Source organism: Dermacentor andersoni, chromosome 4 (assembly GCF_023375885.2).
Source record: "Dermacentor andersoni chromosome 4, qqDerAnde1_hic_scaffold, whole genome shotgun sequence".
Classification (NCBI taxonomy): Eukaryota; Metazoa; Arthropoda; class Arachnida; order Ixodida; family Ixodidae; genus Dermacentor; species Dermacentor andersoni.
Window position 1 is genome coordinate 194,695,136 of NC_092817.1, and position 25,275 is coordinate 194,720,410.

The 25,275-nt window shown below is 45.0% G+C and overlaps 1 pseudogene; it reads left to right on the top strand.

The window, feature by feature from the left end:
• The first annotated feature begins 2,263 nt into the window (after nt 1–2,263).
• LOC126531861 (uncharacterized) lies at nt 2,264–24,228 on the top strand (annotated as a pseudogene).
• Nucleotides 24,229–25,275: the final 1,047 nt, after the last annotated feature.

A 25,275-nucleotide genomic window follows, 5' to 3' on the forward strand; every position in this document is an offset into this window, starting at 1 on the left:
AAGACAGTTAGCAGCAAGAATTTCAGCCTATTTTGACCATTGGATTGAGATGGCTAATGTGCCTAAAACATATGAAGGTCTACGAGATCACATGATCTCTGAACAGTTTCTGCGTTGTTGTGAGCCAAAGCTAGTCATTTTCTTGAAGGAGCGAGAGTGCAAATCCCTTGACGAACTTGCTAGCTTGACGGATCGCTTTCTTGAAGCGCAGAACTGGACAAACCTAGGAAAGGGTCCCGATAACACAAAGGATTCTGGTGGAAAAAACATTGAAGCTCCCAGGAAACCGCAACTTATGTGCACCCTTTGTCATCGGTTTGGACATTTGGCTCCTGACTGCCGTGCCCCACCTAAGCGTATGCTGAAGTGTGAGTTGTGCGACAGAACGGGACATACAGCTGAAAATTGCCGAACTCGGTACGGGGACAACAAACCAAGTTCTGCGTGTGCATTCACCGAATCTCGACCAGTCCGGACTCGTCCAGTGAAAGAATCAAAGCATCCAGGAAAGAAGACTCGCCAATCAAGTGACAGCGAGGACAAGAACCCTGGGACTGCGGTAACTTTCCTCATCGACGGGATGCCAGTGGTGGAAGGCCGGCTGCTGGGAAGAAGTGTTCGTGTACTACGAGACACCGGTTGTAATACCGCAATTGTCAAACGAGAACTCGTTCCAGAGATGTATATGACGGGAAGAACGAACAACGTTGTTCTTTTGGACGGCTCAACAAGTTACCTGCCTGAAGCTGTCGTACAAGTGAACACGCCGTATTTTTCAGGCAAGTTAACAGTGACATGTATGGACGAGCCCCTCTACGACCTTGTTCTGGGAAATCTTCCAGGCGTCAGAGGACCATATGATCCAGACTCTGACTGGAAACCCCCCGATGCCCCCAACGAGGAGTCGTCGTCGATAGGGATGAAGCGTAATAAGGCGCCTAGGAAGCATTACCATGTATCGAGCGTGGCTGAAGCAAAAATTGAACAAGCACAAGGCAAGATTCGTCCCTTGTGCGTTCCAACAATTGTCTTACGTGACGTAACAAAAGACCAACTCATTGAAGAACAGCGCAAAGACCCGACGCTGAAACATAGTTTCGCCAAAGTGAGCAAGTCGTTTAATTCTGGAAAGGGGCACAGCTACGAATTCGTCGAAGAAAAAGGATTGCTATATCGCCTTTACCGCCTGGCCACTGGCAGAACCTTTAAGCAGGTGGTCATACCAAAAGCATTTAGGTCTGGCATATTAGAAGTGGCACATGAGAGCATCATGGCAGGACACCAAGGTATCAAGAGGACAACTGATCGCGTCCTACAAGAATTCTATTGGCCAGATGTACACGGAGACGTCAAACGCTTCGTGAAGTCGTGCGACCAATGCCAAAGGACAACCCCTAAAGGGAAAGTAGGAGTCGCTCCTCTGGGCAACATGCCTTTGATCCATACACCTTTTGAAAGGGTCGCTGTTGATTTAATCGGGCCATTTTCACCAAAGTCGGACCGTGGGAACCGATATGTTCTTACGTTAATCGACTTTGCGACTCGTTATCCAGATGCTGTGGCACTCCCTGCAATCGACGCAGTTCATGTTGCAGAAGCGCTGATCGAGATCTTTTCTCGCGTCGGCTTGCCAAAAGAAATAGTCACGGACCAAGGAGCAAGCTTTACCTCAGAATTAATGAAAGAGGTGAGTCGATTACTCTCAGTGAAGCTACTCAAGACGACACCCTACCATGCGATGGCGAATGGTCTCGTCGAGAAGTTTAACGGCACTCTAAAGATGATGCTAAAGAGAATGTGCCAAGAGAGACCGCGATCTTGGGACAGATACCTTGCTCCTCTGCTTTTTGCATATAGAGAAGTGCCGCAGGCAAGCCTCGGATTCTCTCCCTTTCAGCTCATTTACGGCCGGCACGTTCGAGGACCGTTGACGGTATTACGAGAACTGTGGACGAACGAGGAATTGGATGGAGAAACGCGAACGACATACGCTTATGTCTTTGATTTGCGCAATCGCCTAGAGGAAACATGCAAGATTGCACATGATCAGCTAGAGAAAGCTCGCGACAAACAAAAAACTTACTATGACAGGAAAAGTCGCCCTAGGAAATTATATCCAGGTGACATAGTGCTAATTTTGTTGCCAACTGACTCGAACAAGCTTTTAATGCAATGGAAAGGACCATTCCAGGTTAAGGAACGGAAAAATGACGTTGATTATGTAATTGGAGTTTCTGGAAAGAACAAGATCTTTCATATAAATATGCTCAAGAAGTACGAGGAGCGGAAACCTGCACAACCACACCAAGTCTCTGTTGTTGCAGAGGTCAACGAAAGGTCATCCGAAGGTGACACCAGGGAAGAGGACGAAGTGAAGCAAATGCCTCTCTTGAGCCTTCATCGAACACAGTTTTCTACTGACGTTAAGTTGGCAACAAATCTCACGGATGAACAAACTAAGGAAATACAGGAGTTATTTGAAATCTATGCAGAAATTTTTTCTGACATACCTGGGAAAACTGCGCTCTTCGAATGTTCGCTTCGTCTAACCACTGATAAACCAGTGCACGTTCCGCAGTACCCTATACCCCTTGCTTTGCAGGAAAGTGTCGAAAAAGAAGTACAAGAGATGTTGAAAATGGGTGTCGTTGAGAGATCAAAGTCGCCGTACCACGCGCCAATTGTAGTCGTAAAGAAACCGGACAACACTATTCGGCTGTGCGTCGACTTCAGGGAACTAAGTAAGATACTCATCCCGGATTGCGAGCCAATACCACGTATTGATGTAGTACTTGCGTTTGTGGGTCAAAAGAAGTTTTTCTCTAAGTTTGACTTCACTAAGGGATATTGGCAAGTACCCATGTCTACCGAAAGTCGAGAAAAAACTGCTTTCTCCAGCACGTCTGGGCTCTACCATTTCATCTACATGCCGTTTGGTATTAAAACGGCCCCTGCAGTATTTGCGCGCCTCATGAGATCCGTACTGGGAGGCTTGGCGAACGTCCATCATTATTTCGATGACGTTGTCGTTGCCACCGATACATGGCAAGAACACATAGATACCCTCAGACAAGTCTTTGAGAAAATCAAACAAGCCAACCTCACAATCAAGCCAAGTAAATGCGAAATAGGAGAGAGCAGCATAACATTCCTGGGTCATCGGATTGGGAAGTCTAAAGTTGAACCACTTCTCAAAACACTAGACAAGATTCTTGCTACTAAGCGTCCTACCAACAAGAAAGCAGTGCAGTCATTTCTTGGCCTGACCGGCTACTACAGGAAGTTTATCCCGAACTACGCCGAACTGACCAAGCCGTTGACGGACCTTACAAAGAAAGGGCAAAGCAGTACTGTTGTGTGGGGCCCCACTCAAGAAGAAGCGTTCACGACACTAAAGAGCAAGCTCAGTGAGGCTCCCATCCTCCTTGCTCCCAACCTTTCGAAAGAGTTCGTGCTGCGCACGGACGCGTCCAACACAAGCCTGGGCGCAGTATTGCTCCAAATAGGAGACGACCAGGTGCTGCACCCTGTTGCTTACGCTAGTCGTAACTTATTACCTCGAGAAACCCGGTATTCGACAATTGAACGGGAATGTTTAGCACTCGTTTGGGCTGTACAAAAATTTCACATTTACCTATATGGCAAGCCTTTTGTTGTTCAGTCAGATCACCAACCCTTACAGTACTTAAATTCCGCCAAGCACGTCAACAACAGAGTGTTGCGTTGGAGTCTCATTTTACAGGAGTATTCCTTTACTGTTCACTATATAAAAGGTTGTGACAATGTCGGAGCTGACTACTTGAGTCGCGCATAATCACATGTTATATAACAAAATGCGATTGGACAATGCGACCACTCAAGAGCTTAGTCTTATTTGAAAGCGAACAGACCTGTGCTATTTAACTGAGCGCAATGCCCTGTGAACAATGTGTCATGTGCCCATATGAACAATTGGACAACCGTACGTGACAATTTTCCTTTTCTGTTTCTCATCCCGCGTCCTTGTGTAGAATAGTTGCAATCAACTTTCTCGAAATGTGGGGTATTGTTATGTTATGTGGTATGCGGGAGTGCGAAACATAAACATACAAAGAGAGTGCGCCGTGCGGAGGCGAAGAGGACGAATCTTGGCAAATACCCGCAAGAGAGTCATCATCATCATCGACGCCGACTGGGGAGCGTCGGCAGTGGCGCCTCGAAAAAAAAAAGCGTGGCGCGAGAGTGTGGCCCGTGGCCCGTGGCGTGAGCAGTGCGCGAGGTTCGGCGGTCGACGAAAAACAGCTTCCTCGCTGGGCGTCTGGCCCATAGGAGCTATCGCCGACCGTGCCAATACGCCACACCTGAAGCAACACTGTCGCCCGCTGGGAGGTTACCTCGCCCCGCTCTTCCGCTGGGCACTGGTCCAGGAGGGCTGGCGGTCCGGAACCGGGGCGCTCGAGCGTTCTGGTGAGCGGCCACAGGGCTACCCCGCCAGCTGTGGACGCGACCTGGTGACTGCGGCCGGCTACCTGAGCCCCGCGAGGCGGTCTGACCGGGCCGTCCAAACCGGCTGTCCGACCCAGCCGACCGTCCCGGCCGTGCGACCCAGCTGTCCGACCCGCCGGCCGACACTGTTGTCCGACCCCACTGGCCGGCATCGGTTCAACGAGGTCTCGGACACGGCGACACACGCTTCCGCCGGAACTGTAGGCTAATCATAATCCACCGATCCATAGATATCGTGCATGTCGCCTTTGAGGCATTTTGGGACATTGTCACGTGTGTGTGCCGTTATCTGTGTCGTGTTCGTCAATACAAGTCTGATGTGTGTTTTTGCTTTCGCGTGCTGCTTCTCCCTTTTTCTGGAGTGATCCGGCCCCAATAACATCTCACTTCTATTCCGCGTCTAACCTGCCGTGGTTGCTTAGTGGCAATGGTGTTAGGCTGCTAAGCACGAGGTCGCGGGATTGAATGCCGGCCACGGCGGCCGCATTTCGATGGGGGCGAAATGCGAAAATGCCCGTGTACTTAGATTTAGCTGCACGTTAAAGAACCCCAGGTGGTCCAAATTTCCGGAATCCCCCACTACGGCGTGCCTCATAATCAGAAAGGGGTTTTGGCACGTAAAACCCCATAATTTCATTAATTAATTCTGCGTCTTCTTTCGGGTGTTTTTTTTGTCTCCATTAAATGGGTAAAATAACGTTATGTATCCCTTTTGTGCTACCTGGGAGTCAGCGCGTGGTCCTGGCATCTCGTTCATATAGCGTTCCGAATTTTTGCTGTAACGATGATGGCATGAACATTTGACGAGCCATACCCTTTGGCTGGCGGCTAGCTCGACTCTGACAGCCACGTTTCACCGCGACTTCGCGGAAAAGCCCATTCGGCAGCGTTGGAAACGTGTGTGAAAGACTGTGGCCTAACTTTAATTAAACACTGTGTCCTTAGCCTTTGTAGAACCAAGTCAGACCGACATTCCGCTCGTGATAACTAAGTGTGCAAGAGTCTAAACCTCAGGCAATGTTTTCTTCATCGTTACCAGAACGGACAATAGCATAGCAAGGAATCTAATGTCAGATCCGTGTCTGTGCTGCAGACGGTGTGCTTTGCTGCTACGATTGATCAAGATAGGACATAATTTACCTTGCAGAACTGTTAACTGTTCTAAACTGAAAAAATGTTGAAGAGAGGCTCTCAAAGACTCGTTCGTCAAGTTGGTGAGGGCACTTTTAAGCTGCGAAGCACAATGTAATAATTTGAAGGCATTTCTCTGTCCAACTTTGCTCTGGATTTGATTATGCCAGGAAATATACTAGTAATTTTAAACACCATTGCATGCATATCTTAAAGCCTAGCACTCTAACAGAGAGGAGTGCTTAAATTTATTTTTAATGTGAGCTAAACTTCTTGCATGGTTTATATTGCTAATTGAAGTTCCAATTTGTGCATTCTCATTTCATATCTTGTTTTTTTTTCCTTTTACATACAGATTTTCCTTGCCTGTGTCTGCAAGAGCTTTCACACGTGACCCGCAACAGGAAAAGTTTGTGGGCAGTCAGTGCTCTCCTATGAAGGCTGGCCTGTTCTGGCTGCGGCAGCAATCATCTTCAATATCTGTGCATGGTCATCTTTGCTGCTATTGTCATTCTCGTTAATTACACTTTCTGCATAATTTCTGATTGACTAGGTAATAAAGTTTGGCTATGTTACATTGTGTAAAGTACATCCCTTGGTGCAGGTTAGCCTGGAATGGTGTTTTATGTACTGCGCTACACTGCACGGCATAAAGAGCTCAAATGCCAATGTGTGTAAAAGCTAGTAGCATATTATGCTTTATCTTTCAGTTCGAGTGACCTGAAATATGCAAGAAATTCACTACTGGGTGGTACGGCGAAGAAGTGGCCATTGCTTCAGTCTGGTACTTCGCAAGCATATGGATATACTTTACAAGGGGCATACACAAAGCAAGTCACAAACTATTTTTAAGTGAGGCGCGGACGTCAGAATGAGAAAAATTCATATTGGCGGATAGCTTTTGCAGATGTTTTCTAGATGTTCCGGATGTGAACCAGCGATTATTTTTAACAATTCATTTTAGGAAAGCATTCTATTTTGTACACTGTTGTCATGCTATCTTGCTGGCTGTAGCTGAAACCAGGATGCCATTTCAGGCTGAATTGCAGCATCACTGACGAAATGTTTCTCTACGAGAAACTATTTCAGTTCGTTGGGGAACCGGCATGGCAACGTTTTGTCACGAATGATGTGTTTCATGCAGATGTTACATCATTGTTCTTTTGAATGAGGGCACATTGGCATGCCATTGGCATACCATAGAGATATGTTTTATTCGTAAAATAGTTGTGACAAATAATTGTATTCTGCGGATTTCTCGATGAACTTTCTCGATAATGGCATGGATGTGATCCATTGTAGAGTATCCCTTCCTGAAACCAGCCTGTTCCCTTGGTTGACTAAAGTGCAGTGTTGCCCTTATTCTATTCGAGATTATTTCGTTAAATATTTTATATAATACTGGGAGTAAGCTAACGGGCCTATTATTTTTCAGTTCTTTAACGTCTCCCTTTTTGTGTATTAGTATGATGTTTGCATTCTTCCAGTTTTCTGGGACCCTTGAAGTCGATAGACACTTCGTATAGAGAGCCGCCAGTTTTCCTAGCATTATGTCTCCTCCATCTTTGATTAAATCGACTGCTATTCCATCCACTCCTGCCGCTTTTCCCTGTTTCATGCCTTGCAAGACCCTTCTGACCTCATCTATAGTTATAGGAGGAGTTTCTGTATACTGTTCATTATTGCTTCGAACAGAGTACTCCTGAGCCCTCTGGGTAGTGTACAGGTAAGTATAGAATTCTTCCGCTTTCGCTTTATTATACCTTCGAGATTGCTGATGATGTTACCGTGCTTATCTTTCAGTGCATACATCTTGGGTTGTCCTATGCCAAGTTTCCTTCTCACTGATTTCAGGCTGCGTCTATATTTTACGGCTTCTTCAGTCTTCCTCACGTTATAATTTCGAATATCACTTATTTTCGTTTTGTTGATCAGTTTTGACATTTCCGCGAATTCTATCTTATCTCTTGAGTTGGCCACTTTCATTCTTTGTCCTTTCTTTATTAGGTCCTTTGTTACTTGGCAGAGCTTGCCCACTGGTTGCCTTGGTGCCTTGCCTCCCACTTCAATTGCTGCCTCTGAAGCCAGCCTCGTTAGGGTTTCATTCATTACCTCTATGTCGTCATCATCATCATCATCATCTCTCTTTTCTAAGGCTGCATATTTGTTTGCAAGTACCAGTCTAAATTTGTCTGCTTTTTCCCTTACTGCCTCTAAGTTCATCTGTTTTTTCTTGACCGATTTTACTCTTTCTCTGTTCAAATTGAGGTGAATCCTAGCACTCACTAACCTATGATCAATGAATTACTATAGAATTACTATTGAACGACAATGAAATGTCGATTCTTAAATTACGGCGCTGGTGTAACGACAACAGCGTGACCATGGCAGCATTAGGACAATGAGATGACGACGACCGTATGACGATGATGGTATGACGACGACGGTATGACGATAACTGGATGAATAAGCTGGAATAACGACGTTGGCACGATTACGGCGGCATGAAGACGATGGTATGACAACAGATACATGATAGCGTCTGTCTGACGATAACGCAATGACGACGACGTCATGACAACGACGGCATAATCACGATTGAACGACGATAGCATGATTACGATGGAAGAGCGAAAGAGAATTACAGTAGATTGATGTACGAGGATTGCTCATTATGATAGAATGACGTAAAATGAATCGCCGAAGTCGGTATTGTGACGACGGGATGACGACAATGAGGTGGCGTTATTGACTATATAACGATGGTGAAATACCAGCGTCAAGACGATGGCATGATCATGAAGGTATAACGACGAGTGTGTGACGACGATGGCTCACGACGGTGGCATGACGAGAGTCGGATGTCGAAGTTACAATAACGACCATGAAATGACCGCAAAGGTATCACATCGACGGTATGACAACGAATGCATGGTACGACTGTATGACGACGACGCAATGACGACGATGGTGTGACAATGGCATGAGGAAAACGGGATAACGACGAGCGTATGATGATAATGGCATAACGATGGCTGTATCATGAAACTTCTATGACTACGTTAACGTGATGACAACGGCATGACGACAGTCGAAAGAAGCTAGTCTATTGATGACGGCAGTGTGATGGCGATGAAACTACCACGACCTTATGACGACGACGATCTGACAACGGATGCATGATTGGGACTAGCTCGCGATGACGGCATGACAAGGGTGGCATGATAGCAAGTGAACGACGACAGCAGAATTACGATAAAATGGCGAAGATTGACGTCGATAAAACGATAAAGGTGGTATGACTACGACGGCATGACGTTATGGGAACACGTTACTGAAGTAAAGACAATGATAAAACGGCACTGCGATGGTGATGGCATGACGACGAGAGTTTGATGACGAGAGTCGGACGACAAAGCAGGAATGACGACGACTTAATCTCTACGGTGGCATCACGACCACGAACTCGTAGCTAGTGCACCAAGAAATTAGACAACCAGGACCAGTAGGTCCGAGTAGCAGGCAGGACGACGACAGTATGACGAAAGGCAGATTACGAAGCTGTAATGACGGCGATTGAATGACCACGACGGCATCTAGATGGTGGTGTGATCAACAAGGAATGCATGACGACGATGGCGTGAAGTCTGGTGGCAAAGCTGGAATGACGATTATGCAATGACCACGAGGGCATCACGACCCCGAGCCCATAGCTAGTATCGTAGCTATTATACGAATTGCGCAGATAGATAGATAGATAGATAGATAGATAGATAGATAGATAGATAGATAGATAGATAGATAGATAGATAGATAGATAGATAGGAATAAACGGCTGAAGTAGGCAATGAATGCTATTCGCATTAAAAATGTGTTTCACTATGTTAAAGGCACAGCGTACTCCTATATGTGAACTCTTTCCATGGCCCATGTGCTGCTGGGCTTGTGATATTCAGCTGTAAAAATGCAAGATAGGACCGTCTGGTATGCTTTTCGTACTGCAATACGATAGAAAGTGGGGCGAGTTCGTACGGTAACATGATCTTGGATGGTATCGCTAAGTGACACGGACAGAGACTAAAAGCAGACAGGACGAGCGCTAACTCTCAACAAAATTTTTATGGAAACTAACAACATATCTAAAGGTGATTGCAAATACCGCAGCATATCAACATGACAAGGTCTAAAGACATCGGTTAAATATATCAACAGGTAGGGAAGCAAAAAAGCGAGCAAGAAAAAGACACTACTTGAGATTAACACACGTGTTGTGAAGATACTCAAATTCACGTTCTATAAGAGACAATGATGCTTGGCTAACGCAAGTCACTCCTAATCTTGTGAGATGCCTCGATTATTTCCCGTGTGGTTTGGCACTTGTGTCGTGAAAGAATTTTTGTCCTCAAACAAAGGTGTACAACTGTAGTTGAAACAATGCGACTCAAAGCAAGTTTTCCCACACTGTGTTGTTTGCTTTTTTTGCTTCCCTACCTCTTCATATGTTTAACTGATGTCTTTAGACCTTGTCATGTTCACATGCTGCGGTATTTGCAATCACCTATATATATATAGGTGATATAGGTAACAATATATATATTGTTAGTTTCAATAAAAATTTAGTTGAGAGCGCTCGTCCCGTCTGCTTCTTGTCTTTGTCTGTGTCACTTCGCGCTACAATCCAATATCATGTTACTTTTCGTGATTCTAATAAAATGATTAGTATATATATGGGTAGAGTGTACTAGAATACGGTTGAGTGGGATGAGCGAATGGGGCGGCGCATGCTTTGCGGTGAGGCGCGCGACGACGAAAAATACTGTGGCGGTGCTGCGATCGAAGTGGATTGGGCCCCATCAAGGCCGCGCCGTTGGAAACTGCTGGCGATTCTGCCCGTACTGCTTCGTGCGCTACTGTTTATAATTGGATATGACAGGTATTTATGCCTTAGGAATATATCCTTTCTTTCACTTCTTTATTTCATTTTATTTATTTTTAATGGCGCTCGGTGACTACACGTGCATTGCATCGGCCGCCGTGTCGGCTTTCATTATACTATGTTATTTCGCGGTACCCTTTGGAGAAAAGATGTTTTTCTTGTTTTTCAAGCTTTATGTATCCCTCGTGTGTATTTTTGCGCATATAGTTTTTCATCAGTGTGTCTTGCGAAACGCAGACGGAAAAAAACATATGTAAGCGTCCTGCTTGCCACTTCAAACAAATAAAACATATCGGCCCAATCCGGCGCCTTGTACTCAAATTTACGGAAAGTATTCTGATAGAAAAAGAAAAAAAAAAGAAACTGCAGTGCAACATTCCAATCAGGTTTCCATCTTCCTCGCGTAAGAGAACGCGGAGTAATTGGCACGGGTTATTTTATTGCGGTCGGCACTCGGGCACTGAGAACTGTTTTACGTAGCGATCATATATATTATGTATATTAACATTTTTGTCCAGTCTATGCATAACAACAACAAAACTCAGTGCCCTTCCACTCTGTGAAGAAGGATGACTAGCGAAGCTGTGTATATACATGTGGGCCCTTAATGGCGAACTGCACCTCCGCTTCGGTGAAGTGGATGTGGCGTTGCGCTGCTAAACTCAAGCTCACGGGTCCAAACGAGGTCTCGGAATCCGATGGGAATGAAATAGAAAACAGTCGTGTCATTCTGTTTAGGTGCACGTTAAAGAACCCCAGGTGGTTAGAACTGAACAGGGTGCCTCATAAGCATATCGCCAGACGTAAAACGCTAGAATTTGTTTAATTAAAAAAGAACAAGAAAAAAAAAGAAGGTAGCTGCGCCCTTCGGCTTTCTTCTAGGGGTGTAAACGAAATAAATTATTCTAGAGTTCCGATTTCTGAGAAAAACATGTTACGCTTATCTTATATTTCATACCTAAATGTAATGCCGTTCCCGACTGTACGTCCACTTAACTAAGCACCTTCTGCAATATAAATGACTGCTTTCAGTTATCCGGTGCACTATCATGAGAACAATACTGAAGCATTTAAAGGAACGGCATGCCTCACATACACGTAGACATATTTCTAGATCTGCTATGTAAGTTGACGAAGATAAGTGCGGTAACATATTGGGCACCCAGATTTAATGGGTTGCAGTATTGCAGACATGGTGAGACTGTCAAAAAAAAAAAAAAAATGTGTTCCGTGCCTGAGTCAAGTTTGCTGTTTTATAGGCTGTCCCAAAACGGAGCGCTTATATTGAATGACAGTGAGGAACTTGTTCAGCAGAACCGATTAGCATCCGCGCGTTAATTCTCTCAGGAACTGGTGCACTTTCATACAACAACCACGACTCTCCAGCAGCACAATTATTCGAAATAAGCGTCCTCACTTGTATCGGCCCCTCGCCTTCCACATTTCGAAAGTGCTGTTATTCGTTGCATTCGAACGCAAACGGCTATTCAATAATTTGTAATAGTAAATTATGAAGTCAAATACGATCAAAACAGCAAATACTATTCGTTTAGACTATATGTTTCTACTTAATTTCGCCTGCTGGCACGTTGAAGGAGATCGCCAGATAAGCCACGGAGGTTACATTGGTAATGACTTCCCGGTCTCCCCGATTTAGTCTGAGTACATGGGTAATGTCTTGACCCTAAAACTGTTGTTCATATAATTGCCAATAATCCAATAATGCCTTGATTCCTTTTTCTCGGAAAGTTGATTGGTTAACCAGGGGCTGGCGCAGCTTTGGGAAAGAACACGCTTATTCCTGTCGGGAGTTTTCACTTTTTTAATCAGTACATTTAGAATATTTGATATTTTTTCTCTTGCACATTATTCGTGGAGATATATGTCTATGTACCCTTCGGTTTACCTAAAAGTACATTGGTCATTTGCATCTCTTCGCGACGCGCAGTTAACCGGCTGTAATATTGTTTTCTTTGATCATTCTGCCTTTTCAATATTCCACCAACAAGAAGCGCGCGTCAAATGACGCGATATCAATAACATTTTCTCACGTAGCTTCATGTTGCACATAGGCAGCCTCTGTGGGAAAAATTACGGGTTACATTTAGAAAACATTGCTAGAAATGGCAGTTCATCTGGTTAAGACTACAATTGGTACCGGCCGATAAGAGTCGTGGACGCACCAATGCAATTAAAACCATAAAAATATTTACTGCACAGACTTTTTGCAAGAGAAAGTAGGCGCTGGCCAGCTTCCGCGCAACGAACAAGCGCTCGCTAGCAGACGATGCACTTGACAACGACAGCAAAATTTAAGACATGATGTTGTATAACACATGCCTGATATATGTATACGTCAGGCACGTACCCAGGATTTTTTTTCGGGGGGGGCCCACCACCTCTATCATCATCATCATCATCATCATCATCATCATCATCATCATCATCATCATCATCATCATCATCATCATCATCACCATCATCATCATCATCATCAGCCTGTTTTATGTCCACTGCAGGACGAAGGCCTCTCTGTCTTGCCCCAACTGATTCCAACTAGCGCCCGCGAATTTCCTAATTTCATCGCTCCACCTAGTGTTTTGTCGTCCTCGATTGCGTTTTCCTTCTCTTGGTACCCATTCTGTAACCCTAATGGTCCAACGGTCATCTAACCGGCGCATTACATGACCTGCCCAGCTACATTTTTTCCTCTTGATGTCAATTAGAATATCGTCTATACCCGTTCGCTCTCTGATCCAAACCGCTCTCTTTCTCTCTCTTAACGTTATGCCTAGAAATCTTCGTTCGATCGCTCTTTGCGCGGTCCTTAACTTGCTCTCAAGTCTCTGCCCCATATGTCAGCACTGGCAAAATGCACTGATTGCACACCTTACTTTTCAATAATAATGGTAAGCTTCCAGTCACGAGCTGGCAATGTCTGCCGTATGCGATCCAACCTATTTTTATTCTTCTGTGAATTTCCTTCTCATGATCAGGGTTCCCTGTGATTAATTGACCTAGGTAAACGTACTCCTTCACGGTCTCTAGTGGCCGACTGGCGATCCTGATCTCTTGTTCCTTTGCCCGGCTATTTATCATTATCTTCATCTTCTGCATATTAATATTCAACTCCACTCTTACACTCTCTCTGTTAAGGTCTCCAATCATTTGTTGTAACTCGCCTGCATTGTTGTTGAATAGAACAATGTCATCGGCAAACCGAAGGTTGCTGAGATATTTGCCGTCGATGTTTACTCCTAAGCCTTCCAAGTTTAATAGCTCGAATTCTTCTAAGCACGCAGTGAATAGCTTTGTAGAAATTGTGTCTCCCTGTCTGACCCCTTTCTCTATAGGTATCTCCCTGCTTTTCTTGTTTCTTGTGTAGAATTAAGGTAGCTGTAGAACCTCTGGAGATATTCTTACGCGAAGGACGAGTCAGTAAGACGACAAACTATTTACAGATTATATTTACAACAACGGTTGCAGCGCCGACCGGTCAGATTCACAGCGCGAGCCCCGTTCGTTCTTCCTCCTCTTTTCTGGAGTGATGGCGCCCACGCGCCTCGTTCAAACAAACAAATACCACGCGCATGTAGCAATATTTTCCAAGCTTTTTACGTAAGCGTTCTGTACTCCTTGATTACGTAGCGCCTCTATGACAGCTGGTATCTCTACTGAATCAAACGCATTTTTGTAATCTATATAAGCCACATAGAGAGGCTGATTGTACTCTGCAGATTTCGCGATAACCTGGATGTGATCCATTGGATGTGATCCATGGATCTGATCCATCGTAAAGTATCTCTTCCTGAAGCCAGCCTGTTCCCTTGGTTGACAAAATCGAGTGTTGCCCTTATTCTATTGAAGATTATTTTGGTAAATATTTTATATAATACTGGGAGCAAGCTAATGGTCCTATAATGTTTCAATTCTCTAACGTCTCCTTTTTTGTGGATTAGTCTAATGTTTGCATTCTTACAGTTTTCTGGGACCCTTGCAGTCCATAGACACTTTGTATAAAGAGCCGCCAGTTTTCCAAGTATTGTGTCGCCTCCATCTTTGATTAAATCGACTGTTATTCCACTTTCTCCTCCCGCTCTTCATCGTTTCATGTCTTGCAGGGCCCTTCTAGCCTCATCGCTAGTTATAGGAGAGTTTCTGTATCCTTTTCATTACTGTTTTTAAGTGAGGTATCGTGACTCCTCTGGGTACTGTATACAGGTCGGCTTAGAATTTTTCCGCTACTTTTACTACATCTTCGAGATTGCTGATGATATTATCCTTCTTATCTTTTAGTGCATACATAATGGTTTGTCCTATGCCAGGTTTCTTTTTTACTGATTTCAGGCTGCGTTTATTTTTTACGGCTTCTTCAGTCTTTCTCATGTTATAGTTTCGAATATCAGTTATTTTGGCCTTGTTGATCAGTTTTGACAGTTCCGCGAATTGCGTAACGCTGTGCGGCCGCCAGTCCCATACAACCGCGTAGAGCGCAGGACTCTGCGATTCTAGACGTACTGCGCTCACCGCGAAAGGTTAGAAAAACACCCACATAAGCACAGCAGAGAAGTGGCTACGTGAGGCGGTTCGACCGATAACTGTAGAAGCGTCATTCAAAACAAGTAATTGTTCTCCACTTCCGGCGGCGTTTTCTCTACTTCCTTTTTAAATAAAAAGATGTTGATCCATAAATATTCTCATAAACAACGGTTAACTTTTTTATTATTCGCATTTGCTTGCAGTTTGGTTGTTTCCTTGGCTCTCTCCCTTAGTAGATCGCTTAATTTCTGAACTCCTTACGATTTTTGTTTCCAGTTGCCAATTTTGCACGAAAAGTGCTATACAATTAGGGAAAAACAGACGAGGTAACGGGCGACAGTCCTCTTGCTTATGGGTTTAAGAGTTATTGCAGGGTTTCATGATGGACGCTCTTTCACATTATTTTATTTCCCACCTTATCTAACCCATGTCACGTGTATATGGTTCCGGGCATCTGCCAGCGTCGCGGCGAGCCGTAACTCAAGGAAATAATGAAGCAAAGGGAAAAGTTAAACGCAATTGGCGTTTTCTCCGGCCGCAACTCGTTCCACGAGAGTACAGACCAGCTGAGTAACAGCCGCATCCCTCTCCTGGTCCCAGGATCAGCCTAAACAAAGAAGGTTGAACTAACAAAAGCAACAGCTATGCGCGTGACGCTTGAATAGATGGTGACAACTGAACGCATCTCGAGGTAATCGCGCGGGTGCGGAATCTATGAGAAAACTGTCCTTCACATTACAAGAGATGCCGATAACTACCGCCATCTAAAAGTAGTGAAAAAGGCAGCATAATGCTGACCGATGAACAGCTGCCAAGCCTCAATATTGATCTGGTGGCGCTTTAGGAATGTGTGAGGAGTGGTGGCGTGGGTGGGGAGGGGGGGGGGGGGGGTATGCCACTTGATTTCGGGGGGGGCCCGGGCCCCCCCGGGCCCCCCCTGGGTACGTGCCTGGTAGACGTAGCAAAAAGGTGTTAATAAAAATTTGCAATGGAATTAATGTACCTTTATAAGAGCGTACGCGCGCAATCTGTCTCAGGGCCCGCAGGGAAATTGCGTTGAATATGCCGCTGAAGCGTGACTCCGCCCGAATCCCGTTCGCGCGCAAGGCAAAATTTTTCCACCCGTGGCGCCTCAGCGAGAGAGCGCCGTTCGTCCCACTCGACCATAGTCTAGTACACTCTAGTACGCGACCGAATGAAAGACAAATTTGCCAACATGCCAAAAGCTCGCATACCGTCGCATAATCCTTTGTGTAAGTATTTCTCACAAAATTGATTAATAAAAACTGGCATCGCTACGTAGTTGCGCATGAAAGCGCTTATCAACATGTCGCGAAGACGCAACGATACGGTAGCTTATAAAAGGTACAGCCTTCGTTTTTCTTAGCTTTGCAGAATCGACAAGAAAATGGAATGCATGACTGTCAGACTTTGTTCACAGCGTTTGCAATAATGGTTTTTGGCACTTTGGGCAACTGATCTTTTCTGTGAATTTATGAAATATACCCCTCTGCTGTAGTGCCTACAGTACGGAGCAGGTAAATATTGAATGAATGAATGTACGACACCTACACGTTGCACTGCTGCAGTCTGCAAACCCAGTCACTGGGATTTGCTGTTGTCAATTTCCATTCGAGAAGGCTGCAGATGCACTCACGGTTTGGTGCTGCCATCGAGTGGGTTGCTGGCCAACTAAGCACTTGAAGAAAGTCAAGCGTTTGCCGTTGAGTGGCGTCCGTAGATGGTTCGTAATAATATTGCCCCTTAAAAAGAAGGTAGAAAGATTTTAAGATCTACACCTCTACACCACTCTCTTGCGCCAATGACAGGGCTTTAGCGATGGCAACGCTGTTGCAGCGTAGCAGAACTATGTCGTGTATTTTGACGCGAGCAGGATAGTAAGGAGTCTGGAGCTTGTAGTGTGACCGGAGTTTCATTAATTGTACTGTGGAATTGCACCTGGAAAATTTGCTCTCGCTGGTTCATGCTTGCCGACCGGTCATGCTTGCCGACCGGTCATGCTTGCCGACCGGTCAAGCACGAGTGAGTGTTTTTTATTACACCGCGATCACTCGCTCTCTTAGCTTATCGCTTGTTGAGGCTAGGGCAACGCGTCACTTATAGGCATCTCAGAGGCATCAGGAATCACGCCATTTCAGAGTAGGGTAGCCGGTAGAACTGGGGGCCATCGGCCGCCATACTTCAGCTTCCAAGTCGTGGCCGGACGCGTTGTTTGAATAGCTTCAATATTGAAATTGAACAAGTTTCAGAACAGTGGCTGGCCGGGTTTGTTGATACGAACATATACTTTAGCAAACAGTGGAAATAGCGGGACACAGAAAAAAGGCACGCGACACATGTCCCGTTATTTTCGCGGAAATATTGGACAGCCGAAATTGCATTTCTATCCCCGCTTCTAGTACAAGCAACGTATACGCTGCTTTCGCTATTTGGACGAGGCGTAATGTGCTCCGAAAGCGCTTGCATGTCCTCTTAATCTGTGGCCAAAGCTTCGTACAGTCTACCTAGTCACCGTCTACAATTTACGCCGAAACAGAGGTTTACTGAACCGCACGGGCATCACGCTCATCAATCGCAAACATAGAGACAACGGATGCAGCTGAGGCAAGCAATGAATGCGTCACCAAGTGATCATAGATGGCGACGCCTACGGAATCACCCTAACAACGGACCTATAGCAGAAAATAGGCATGAGCTACCAAATTCGCAGCAACGCTTGCTTACATCCTATTTTACTAACATTTGGAATGTTCTCAAATATTTTAAAAATAAATGTGTCCATTCTTTCCAGTAGAACTCCTTAAGGTGGTAGGCCACAAAGAATTCCTTTATTTATATCTGAAGCCAGGATTCGGACAACTTTTTTCCTAAATCAGCACGTCTTATTTAGCTTACTGAACAATTTAAAGTGCAGAAAATCGTTCATCTTATTTTTTGCCAATCAGGTTTTGTCATAAAATGTGGTAAAAGTCCTACTCGCGCCAGCAGTGATAAGTAACTAATGAATTACTGAATTGAGTAGAGCTTTAACATCTAAGTAGCTCAGTTGAGGTCCTGTGCAATGCACTAGAATAAATGCAATGTGATAAATATTAAGAAAGTAATGTCCGAAAAACTCGGAAAGCAAAGAAAATTGCCAATTTGGACCACGTTTATTTGCAAAATGAGCTCTAAGCACAAAAATACTGCATCAATTTCCTTTGTTCTAGTTCGTTGCAGATATCTATGTGAGGACTGAGTGCGCGAAATGTCGTAGCAATATGTTCATTCAAAACAAAGTTATGAAAGTTGGTGGAACATCAGGTGGAGCAAAATCTTGTTTTGAGAAAAGCATAAAGAAATCTTCAAACCATGTGGCAGGTGTCAAACATACACAAAGGCCTGAAATGCACCAGGTTCATAGTTGGAGCCCCAATGATATGCACTAGAGTCTCCTTTTGTTGATGTGGCTGCTCGGAGACAACATAAAATGAAAAACAGGTATTTCGAATAATATTCATATAAAAGAAACAGTACTCATGTTTGTTTTCGCAATACAAGAATATGGGTTGGAAAACTCACTGTAACTCCCAAACTAATGGTGATAGGGAGATAATTTCTTTTGACTATTGCTTAATCTTTACGAATACATAAAATAAAAAGATAATATATTGACGCGTGTACTTATCTTTATCGGGCGACCCCGTTTCGCCGCCTAACAAATCTTATCGCACAGCGCGGGACGCGCTTGCATGTACCGAAGTTTCTGGAAAGTTATCGATGCTTCTATCCGCAGTCTGTTGTCGCCGAGCCTTGTATTATCTGATTTCATCGCGTGACTAGAATGTTGTAGAACTTTGTGGAAGGCATGCGGGTCCCAACGATTAGTCTGGAACATTCGACGACTGTTGTATAAAAGCCGACGCGCTTGACCCGCTGATCAGATTTTCGACGATCGCCGACCGTGTTCGCCGCTATCGTTGTGTTATAAGTGTAGCCTGTTTTGTGGGCACAGGTTCGCCCAATAAAACGCTCGTTTCCTTAATCACAGTATTGCTACTGTGTTCTTGAACGTCACCACCACGTGACAATATATATATATATATATATATATATATATATATATATATATATATATATATATATTCATTATATTATGACTACACACACACACATGGTGTTCAAAGTTAGTTCAAAGTTAGTTTTAAGAACCATTGGTTTTTAAAAATCTGCGAAGAGGAGTATACAGAGCAGAGGGCCATTTTTCTACCTAGGTTATGCGGCCAGGCGGTCGCAAACTGTGAGGATAATTGTAGTCGTAATGTCAGTATTTATTTAAATTCGATAATGAACCTTTTATTTACTGCAGTTAGCATGTATGTTTATATCGAAAACTCAGAGGCGGTGCGATTTGGTGACTATTCGATTTTGTACAAATTTAGTAACTTGCCTGTGTCCCGAGATATGGACGTCTGAAATTTCAGCTCAAGCCGTTTAATTACGCATGCGAGACGGCGGCACTAGCTAAGAGGGGCGTGCCTCATAATCAGAAAGTGATTTTGGCACGTAAAACCCCATAATTTTCTTTTTTTTAGCTATGGGGCCCCTCCCTAGTGTGCCGCAGCTATTGCGTATGACGCTTTACAGGAATGCGGAGTGACAGGCGGCGGTGGTTACTTTTCGTTCTTGGCCACCGTTTTCGTTCGTGGCCAGGGAAACTGGAGGATGACATTGCCTGGCGGCTTGGCTGAGCTGTTTTTTGAAGCAATGACTTGCAGAGTTGGCGACAAAGCGCGGTGCCACCGAACACGTACTGTCGAAGAAATCAAGTGCAGGGGCCCTATAACGTAAAACTATTCCAATATGTTTCTATTCCAATCTCCTGACGTCAAATTTGCGTAACCACCAACGCAAGTACCGGGCGGTCACCCGCAGGGCTGTCTGAACAGACCAATAAAACGCTCTCCTCGTTCATAGGAGGTCAATTTTGTTTGCTTGAAAAACGAATAACATTGCCTACACTGAGCGGCTTGTCGTATCTAATTGGCTGACAAGAGGCGAGGAGAGTGCTCAAGTGGAGAGGGATTCGATGGGGCCGAGCCACTGCACTGAAAGTCGATAACCGGATGAAGAGGGTGGTGCCGGCGTCTACGATTGGTCGGCTTTCCCTTACTTAGCTTGCGGTGGCTGGTCGAAAATCGCGGCGGCATGCAACGGAAGCTCAAGAATAACGCTAAAACGGACCCTCAGCAAAGAAGAGTTGGCAGAATGAGGGGGTAAACGTGACGAAACTGCTCGAAAACGTTACACGGCCACGCAAGAAGTTTTATTGTACGCAAATACACCCATGCTCTCCGGCAGGTGCGAGTAGCCAGCGTCTGAGAGATCGGCGGCAGCCATCTTTTATTCCTTTCGGAACGGGGCAACCTGCGGCTATTCCAAAGAAATTTCAGTTTTGTTCGGCATATTAATGCATCTTTATCGCGTACACGTCACTTTGACGCGGTGAGTTCTTGCGGTTTTGTGACGTCGCGTGATAGGCAGGTGAAGTGGGTGCAGCCCGAAAACTTTTTACCAATAGCCGATGGCTAATGGCGAAAAGGGGTCGAATCAGAAATAACTGTGTTTCTTTTTTCTGTAAAAGCATGCATAATCAGTGTGTACACATCATATGAGATGGGGAGGTATCCCGGTTTTCGTGACGTCGCGTGACAGACAGGTGAAGTGGAGGTGGTCGAAAAAGTTTTTGACCAATCGTGGAGGGCTGATAGCAGAATTGGAATAGAAAAGTTTGGAATAGTTTTACGTTATAGCGCCCCAGGATTACGACACTGGCTTTGGAATTATTTATTCATTTTTTTTTTGCATTTCGGAGGCTCAAAGCGGTGGTGTTTCAGGGACGCTGTACATGTCCGTCCGAGTGTTTGATTTGAGGGCTCTGCATTGCCTACGCCTGAAAAACTGCCCCGAAATAGAAAGACGACTGTGCACTGGCGTGAGGGTAGTGCACTTCATTGGTGTATGCCTGACGATTTTTTTTATTCTTCGCGGTTTTGCGAAAGTGCTGAACAGATCAGGCATCGCCTTTCTAGCACATCGAGTGAACCCCTGAGCTTCCATTACGCCTTTGCCACTGATTGCCTCTATTAAGCGGGGCCGTTGGAAGACGCAAGCCCTTCGTTGGGACCTTCTGCGTTGAAAAATGACTGCTTTGTCCGGGCAGAGCTACTATACCAAGGCAGAAAAAAAAATGATTTAGTGCTGTTAATGGTGGAGATGAACGGCAATGTCTCATTAGCAACGAGTCTCTACGCGTCTCGCCATGCGGATCAGCGAGTTCCAACCAAAGCAACATTTGTTAGCATTTTCATACGTTTTCGTGCAACAGGCTCAGTTCACCAAAAAAAGACACCTGAAGAAGAGCGTCACTGATGAGGGCTTTGAAACTGGCGTCCTTGCCTGCGTGCATACAATGCCAAATGCAAGCATCAGAGATATTTCTAAACAATGCGGGAAAAGAGTGGGAACAGTCCACAACGTTCTAAAAGAGCATGAATTTCATCCATACCATGTGAGTCTTCATCAGTTCCTAGGTGAGGCAAACTTTGAAAAATAGGCAGGGTTTTGTAATTGGGCCCTAATAAAAAATAATTAAGATAAGGATTTCGTACAAAGAGTGATTTCGACTGATGACGCTCGATTTTGCAGGAACGGCAGAGGGAACATCCACAATGCTCACTAATGGTCGCAAGGAACTGGCTTGGGCAACTCAACCACCAAATTCGCTGGGGTCTAAATGTATGGTGTGGCATACTTGGGGACAAGCTCATTGGCTCTCACTTATTCGTAGGGAGCCTCAATGGAAAGTATTATGCGCACGAAATTCTTGCTGGTGTCGTCGATAAATTTGCCTCGAGTCTCCCTCTCAACGAGCTGCGGCAAGTTTGGTTCCAGCATTGATGGGGCTCCACGCTATTTATCCTACGCTGCAAAGAACTGGTTAAAATGTAACTTTCAACGGCAGAGGATTGGACGCGAAGGAGATATGTTGCGGCCGCCGAGGTCACCTGACCTCTCTCCGCTGGACTTCTTTTTGTGGGGCTACGTGAAAGATTGCGTTCACGCAGTTCAGCCCACCGATGTCAACGACATAAAGATGGGAATAATTACCGCCTGTAGAAGCATCGACCCGGTAATGCTGCACAGAGTTGTCCACTCGACGCGAGAGCGGTTCATGTGGTGCGTTGCGGTGGAAGGCAAGCATTTCGAACATTTTTAAATCCTTGGTTTCTTGGTGATTGTAAAAATTCTTAGTTGAGTAAGATTTCATATCACTCGAAACTAATATTGTGTAAGCATTGGTATATTTGAAGCAAATTTCTAAAATGTTTGTATGTTTGGTTTGTATGTAGGCTATGGATTTACAGTGTACTTGTTTTTTTTTTGTTCTTTTGTTCCCACTTCCAAAGTAATGCCGGAATCGGAGCTGCGCCTAACTAAATAAATATGAATTTGACTACGTTGACACAATTTCATGCTCTGTCATGAGGACTGGTATGCATTCTAATTTTAGAAAGGTGACAGAGAATACGGGCCATTAACCCGCGTTTCGTAAGGGCTGACAATGCAGGGTCGTAAATTATCTTTACGCATGTGCAAAGCGCCCTGGAATGTTTAGTGGTTAATAATGTGCTGTATGGCAGCTGACGCTGTCGCTTTATGTTGTGAGATGGCATTAGTTTTAATCATTCTGCAAACAAAGCTTCCATTATTATATAAAAAAAGCAGAGCAGCATCGCTGCACCTGAGCGCAAAGAAGTCTCAAGCGGCATGCGGCATGCGGCATGCATGGGTGGGCTCGGCGGCTTTGCACAGACGTAGATCGCTAAACCATTCACTCTTGTCATGCAGGTGTTTCAGCGCGCACTCGTGCGCCTGTTGCTTCCAGCCCTAGTGACGGCTTCCCTGGCAGCCCCGCTGCAATATCGTGCTTCGTCAGGTGAAACTGACAGGATTGCCTGTCACCCCTCCCTGATGTGCGCCCCTGGTTTTTCAACTGCACCGCCCTTCAAGCCCCTGGATTTCGTCGGGAGCGGCGGATCTGCGTTTTCGATGACACCGCTACTGAAGACGGTGGGGCTCGATGCAGCATGGACGAACTTGTCGTCATCGACATCAACCTTACGGTCAACTACAAAAGAGCAGGCAATACCGGTGGCGACTTCTGGGCTCGGCGGCTGTGCACAGACGCGGATCGCTAAACCATTCACTCTTGTCATGCAGGTTGGTAAAGCTTAGTCTTTTTTGTAAGAAGTCTAGCAATTATTTCCTGCTTCAGCTGCCGAGCCCGCACTGCTGCCTTCTTGTCGCTCTTGAGTGCTCTCATGTAATTCGTGCCTTGTTGATGATGTCGGGCGATATTGAAAGCAACCCGGGGCCGGACTCCAACGCTTTACTAGTTGAATTGAAGAAGTTGTCTGCTGGACAGTCGCAATTAATCAGTCAGGTTCAAGACCTGAAAGTTCATTTATTGTCGACAGACAAAGCCATTGCTGATATGGGCAAACGCATGACTGATCTAGAGGGGCATTATCAATATCTTGTCTCCCTGCGCTCTGACTTTGAAACCGTCAAAACGTCTACCGCTCCAGTGGCCACCGTGGTACACAGGCTTGAAATGCGTATTGATGACGCCGAGAACCAGTCACGACGCAATAATATTATCTTTTATGGCCTCTCTGAATCAACTGAATCAGAGGCGTTTGCCCAGACCGAGCAACTTACCATCAAGCACTGCCACGATCATCTGAATATTAGTATCGAGCTGAAGGAAATTGAGCGCGCACATCGTCTCGGTCATCGCACAGGTACTATAACCACCACCGTCCGGTCATAGCAAAATTCACCTTCCATAAAACAAAAGAATTGATTATTTCTAACGGCCGCAAGTTCAAAGGAACCAGCTTCAGCGTTGGAGAGGATTTCACTCGTTCCGTACAAAACGCTCGCAGGCACCTCATAACTTTCGCGAAAAGCAAATCATTACCTTTTTCTTTGCGATTCAAAACACTGCATATGGGCCATAAGCGCTACGTCTACGACGAGCAAACGCAGTCTGTCGAAGAAATAATATAGCAATTTCCCCGTCATAAACATTTCTGCTACAATGCCAGGCCCAAATCTAACATATCATTGTCTGTAATCTTTGCCAACGCACGCAGTTTCTTTGCCAAACGTGACGCTTTTTCCAACCTTATTTTACCATCCAACAGTAATATAATGGTGATAACCGAAGCGTGGCTAACAGACACAGAAGTACTAGCCGACCTACCGGAATTTCATGTCTACCGAAAGGATCGCAAAGGCATGCGGGGGGGGGGGGGGGGGGGGCGGTGTACTGATTGCTGTGCACCAGCAGTTATCGTGCTCCGTAGCCAAAAACATCACTTTCGATCTTGAAGTATTATGGCTAATTATTCATGCTTCCCCCCATACTATCATTCTAGGTGTTTGCTACAGGCCTCCGAATAATATTCCAGATTTCTCATTTAAACTTAATAACAGTTTGAGTGACCTTAGTAATCAACACCCGCAAGCAGAAGTCCTCCTTTTTGGTGATTTTAACTTTCCTCAAATAGACTGGAGCAATGACGTCCCCATAAGCATGGGTAGTGAGCCTGCCAGAGATTTTGTGGATTTCTGCCTTAATTTCAATTTAACCCAACTTGTATCAGAACCTACACGCGTTGCACTGAGCACTTCCAGCATCTTAGATCTCATCCTAACCAGTAATCCGGAAAGCTCATCATCAATAGCATATCTACCTGAAGTCAGCGACCATAAAGTAATTCACGCCACATTTTCGTTTCAACCCGTGAAACGCCATTTAGTCAGCAAAACAATCCGCCTGTACAATAAAGGTAATTATGATGCAGTTAATAGTGATCTGAGCACATTTCTTCCTACGTTCGTGAGGTTATGTTCTACGCGCTCTATTAATGAAAACTGGTCAATATTTAAAAACAAACTAGGTGATCTCGTTGATAAGTTCATACCGAGAATAACGTTCCGCGGAAATCGTAACAAGCCATGGTTCACTAAAACGCTTAAGCGACTTGAAAACAAAAAGAAACGTCTCTTCCGCTCAGCCAAACTAAACGGACACCCCTCTGCTTGGGAGAAAT